Here is a 5,808-nt window from a genome sequence, read left to right on the forward strand (position 1 = left end):
TGCGATTGTTTTGAATATAGGAAGATATTCTTCCTAATATAGAAAGGTTCTTCTTGAATCTTGAAACTACAAAATAGTTACAGAAAAGCTTAATAAATGGTTTAATGTTTCGAAACAGTTGGGATTACCTTTGTGGTGTCTCAAGGAATTAGAACCTTGTTGAGATTATCTCAACACTACATAATAGTTAGGGGGTACGTTGATCGGTACCTCGGACTTAGATATTCTGCTACGGTTTGGTCGTCTGTGGGGTGTGCACACTAGGGATCTTTGTTTAATAGTTATCCGGAAAGCCTAGCTAGCCCGATGGAAAAGAAAGTCCGTTCCATTCCATGGATTGATGATTTCAAAATTTTAAAAGAAAATGTTTTAGCAAAGAAAATAGAAAAGAAGGTTCTATCCATTCCATAGATTGATGTTTTATATAGTTTAAAAGAAAATGTTTTAGCAAAGAAAATGAAAAATGTATTTGATTTAACAAAACATAAAAAGAAAGCGAAAGTTTTATAATGTATTTATATAGTATTGTGTTTGCAAAAGTAAATGTTTCATAGGAAATGATTGATGAATCCTACTGGCATATGTAATTGGATGTGTAGTATGGAATTTAGCTAAACGCCGATATATATAGGTAATGGAGGTTAGAGTCAAGGTAAAAAGCAATGTCCACTCATTTTAGTTATAACGACATTGAGGCCCGGTAACTAGTTTTAGTTTAGTAATTAGTATTGTATTAGTAGAACTGGTAATTGATAATGCCCATTGAGGCCTCTATTTTTCTGTGGTTATTTTGTAATGAAAGGAAGAGTTAAGCTTAAGCTCCTTTCTATTTGATTGCAAGTTTTAACATGTAGATGCAAGTTTCAGAAGAGCTAATTTAAGTTGATAGATAAATAGATCGAGTATCTTTGTTTGCCTAAAGTTCATCATTATAAGGATTTAGAAATGGACTATCTTTGTTTGCCTAAAGTTCATCATGTAAATAGCTCATCTTCATTGTAGCCTCCTTCGTTCATAAAATCTTTATCATTGGAACTTTGGATGACTGGTCGAACGTTCTCCTATTTAATTTCAATGGTGTTGTGCTTATCCAAAACTATATTAATCCTGTTGGGCGTGAAGCTTGGGCTAGACAGGTTTGTCTTTACATCTATTCCTATTCCCCTTTTCAATTTTCCTTTGTTGTGTTCTTTAATTTGTACACTTAGATATCTGCTCATCATCATATCAATGCCTGCTGCTGCTTCCTAAAAATTCTCTTTCTTTTGCCTACTGCTTGCTTATATAGAAATCGCATTTGATTTTTCTTGTTTATTTTTAATTGCATTTATTCGATTGTCGTTGTTTGCCCTTTTTTTTAGTGTGAAAATGTGCTATTGTTAATGTCCCAACCTCATAAATTGTTCTGGTCAAATCTTTATATCACCATGTTAAGATAAGGTACTGTTATGACCTGTTTTGAATTTTAATTTTATTAACTTTTATTAACATTTTTCCTAGGATGACTCTTATTTTGAATTTATGAACTAATTGAGAATCACCTCCTTAGTATCATTCTAGACCATTGTGCTCGGTGACCCTATGTTGGTTTAATTATTAGGAGTGCTTAGTCATACAATTTCATTCATGTATGTGGTTCAAGAGAAAACTATGAATTAATGCAACTTTTGTTTTTTCAATTGCATTGTCTGCTACCTTTCACATATGTTAGATGATACTTAAGTTGAGAGGCTCTCTTTAATCGCAACCTCCTTGTGATGAGGGTATTGGTCTGCCTATATTCCCTCATCCCCAAACCCTGCCTCTAAGCGACTCATTGGGATGATGATGAGTATGTATGATTGTTAATGTTTATGTGTATGAATTTCGTCATGTATGGGACATTTCTACAGTTGGGGTTTGTGATTCCTAATGTTGATGCTGCTTGAGGATAGCTAAAAAGTTTGAAATGGATTGGAAAATGAAGTAATGATTTGTTTCGTGTAGTGTCAACAAAATTTCAAAGTCTTGCAACAATTTTGACAATTTTGATTACATTTTTCTTTGTTTAATTAGCTACTTTTCTTTCTTTGATACACTAAACATGTTGTTAGAGTATATAACATATCCTGGGGCTTCAACCATCAGCTTAAGCTTTTGGTTGAGTTGGTTCCTTGACATGGTATCAGAGCCAACGTGAGAGGTCACGAGTTTGAATCTCAACCACCCCTCATTTAAATTGGAATATTCAGCGCCTATACGCATCCACACTTCTAGCCCAATGGGGTCTCGTGTGAGGGGGCGTGTTAGAGTATATAACATATCCTGGGGCTTCAACTATCAGCTTAAGCTTTTGGTTGAGTTAGTTCCTTGACACATGTATCAACAGTGTCTGCTAATGTGAGCCATGAAAGGCTTAAATGATACACTAAATCTCAAATTATTTATTTTTTTAATTAATAAATGTATTTATTTTAATTTGTTTTGTTTATTATTTTTTTTTGAAGGAGTACATTGCAAGATCAAGCACATATAGCCAAGATGAAATAGATGAGGTTCGTGAGCAATGGGTTAAGTTCTTTAGATCGAACTTTTTGATAAACTAAATGTAATTTTGTACAAGCAATACTAGTACTACTATTCGATCGTATGTGATTATATATGTAAGTGTAGTAGTGGACGTTAGGTAAAAGAATATTTTCTAATTAATGTACGTATTATTCAATCGTATATTATATATTCGACCTCTATAGATATATATATAATATTAATCCCTAGTCGATATAGATATATAGGATATTATAATTATTTTTAATTTAAAAATAGGTCATTTTTGATCTAAGGTTCAAACAAACGATACAAATAAGTGTTATTTGTATCAAACAAACGTTACAAATAACATGTTATTTGTATCATTTGTTTGAAACAAACGATGCAAATAACACTTATTTGTATCTTTGGTTTTCAAACGATACAAATAATGTGTTATTTGTAATCCTCTTGTTAGTACCCCCAACATAAGATACAAATAAGCTTAAAAACAAGATACAAATAAGGACCTTTTTACTAGTGAACATTTTCGTTTTGCTAAAACTTTATAAATAGTTAGTATTTTGGTTGGATTGTGAGAGAAATTAAGTTATTTATAAGATATTAATCATTTTCTTATGATTTATAATTAATATTACTAATCCAAAAAGTGTAAACAACTAAATAAATTTTGATTATTAAAATTAAGCTATATAAATGTATACTCAACATAACCTGACTATGTGGTTTTGTTCTATGAGCTTGTTCTTGTGGAGGACAGTTTTGCGATTGATGAAGTCAAAGACACCTGGAAACGTAAAGATCATTAATCAATAAAATAGTCTCATCCAGTCATATAAAGGAATGTAAGTAAAATAAATCTTTTATTCAAAATTATTTTAGTACTTATTTTGGATTATTAGAGAAAAGATTTCACCCTACGAGGTGATGTGATTTTGAAATGTTTGGCGCATGTGCCACTGGGTGGTTGTTATTTTGAAATGTGGATTTTGAACTTGCAGGGTGACTTTAAGTCAAAAAGGAAAAATATTGATTATCTGATTTACAAATGGAACTCTGTTGGATTTTCTGCAGAAATTTATATATTTTAAATCGTTTAAAATAATTCTTATAATGTAGTTTCTTTACATCTTTTAAAAATTGTAAATTCTGATATTTAAATTCTTGATAGATTTCTAATGGATAATATAACCAGTTGAGTAATTGATTATATTATCAACGTAATAGCCCGATATAAGTGGTAAATTTCTGCATTAGTTTAAATTAATCTTATTTAATTAGCTGGTTAGTTTCAGGTTGTTACAGATGATTTCCAAAATGACCAGATAAACTTTAAAACGTTCAGCTGAGCCATCAACATGAATCTTCATTTTTCAGACCCATTTGCATCCAGGAGCCTTCTTTCCAAGGGGAGATTTGTACCAAGTCTCATTATTTTCCAAATCCTAATTTCGTTAGACATGGCAGCTTGCTAGTCAGGGCTCTATATAACCTCTATAAAGGAATGTGGTTTCATTCCTGCAGAATTATTAGCTATGAACATACAATGCCCATTAGAAAATTTTGCATTATCAATATGGTGTGCTAAGGGATGGACCGTACTCGGAGAGTTTGGAGAGGACGGTGAATGTAACACCCCTGATTTTCCAACCCCTTAAACGAAACCAGAATTCGTGAAAAAAGGGAGGAAATTCGGGTGTTACATATAAAGAAAAAGGAAGGTAATTAAAAATAAAAGCTAAAGATTAATTAAAGCTCGAAATTAGGCTTTTCGTGTTTCTGCGATGTTATAATAATTAAATAAATTTGAGACAAGTTTAGGAGTGCGGTAAGACCGTATGACACCGGGGAATTAAACATTAGGTGAAGAGAAGGTATTCGGCGGACTTTTAGTTTAGTGTTGCACCTATCTTTAAAAAAATTAATTGCAAATTAAAGTGGTAATGTTTGATATTTTTGCGAGTTATAATTTTCATGTCTTTTTTTCTTTGTAAATTACAATCTTTAAAGTAGTGTCTTGACCATATTCAAGCTAAGTGACTAGTTCTACAATACAATCACTCGTACAGACTTTTTTACCTTTTGACTTTTCTTCTACCCCTTGACCTATCCTTTAATCTAACTCATTCTCTTTCTTCCTCCATTGTTGCACATCAAAGCTTTGAGTTTTTTTTTCTCATTTAATTTCATCCTTTAACATTTAACTCATCCATTAATTTGAATTTTAATTTTTTTTCTCATTCAATTCTTTTTTTCATTCTAATGTTGATTATTTTTGAAACAAAACCCTAATTCTTCATCCTATTCAAATACTAAATTGCTTCATTCCTCTCTACATCTGAATTTGCAATTGCCTGCTTCTCTCATCCTCTTTCTACCAATAATTTTGTTTATTATATAATTTTTATTTATATATTTTCGTTGCAGTATTTCTTAATTCCCTCTTTTCTTTGATTTTTGTTTCAGTATTTTCTCAAATTATCAACTCTAACGAAGATCGTGGTTCCAGTGTTAACGCATCGATTTGACGGATACTAAAGGAGTATTCTCACTACTATACATCCAAAAACTACGCAGCGGAACTATGAATCATACAAGGATTCATATGGCTCCATACGAAAGAAATTATACAATCTCAAAAGAAAACTTTACAAGTAATATAGAAGCTACAAGCATTAGGCAACTTGTACACAATTGTTACGACCACACTCTGCTCTTTTCCCCAATGCAAAGCAAAAGAAGCTCCTATACCTGTCATGTCAAGCTATGATCCTCATGCTGCTCAACATAATGACTATATAGTCAGATGTGTCATAGTAGGAACATCATAGAGAGTCATGAACAAACAACAACAAACGCATACACGTCAGTAATTAATGAACTTATAACAATTAGAGTCATGGAACAAAACTATAGACAATGATATAGTATTGCAATAACGAGTCTACTCATCTATCTAAACACCTCTATTTTCTCATAATTTCTCTTTCAAACTACTAATCTCTCGAAGTATATTCAAAGGTAGAGTATCTTTTCTCTATTCATGGCATAGTGACACGGCCAAGGGCGTTATTGGCCACCCGGCGCCCATGGCAAAGTATGAGCTCATGCCCCCTCCAGCTGACTCTCTCGGGTCCTACCTTCGGAAAAAACTAACACACTAAGGTACTAAACCAGTGAAGAGGCCACCATATTTGGGTTTTCAAGGCCTGCATGGTAACACCTCGGTCAAGGGGCGATATCGGCCACCCGACGCCCAATGACCCAAGCATGCTCATA

At 32.6% G+C, this 5,808-nt stretch overlaps 1 long non-coding RNA gene across 1 annotated transcript; it reads left to right on the forward strand.

Moving 5' to 3' along the window:
- The first annotated feature begins 202 nt into the window (after nucleotides 1-202).
- On the forward strand, nucleotides 203-2,744 carry LOC130805026 (uncharacterized). The gene is made up of 2 exons (XR_009040129.1): nucleotides 203-1,136; nucleotides 2,487-2,744. It is a non-coding gene; the product is annotated as an uncharacterized LOC130805026 (long non-coding RNA).
- Nucleotides 2,745-5,808: the final 3,064 nt, after the last annotated feature.

This window comes from Amaranthus tricolor, chromosome 2 (genome assembly GCF_026212465.1).
Source record: "Amaranthus tricolor cultivar Red isolate AtriRed21 chromosome 2, ASM2621246v1, whole genome shotgun sequence".
Classification (NCBI taxonomy): domain Eukaryota; kingdom Viridiplantae; phylum Streptophyta; class Magnoliopsida; order Caryophyllales; family Amaranthaceae; genus Amaranthus; species Amaranthus tricolor.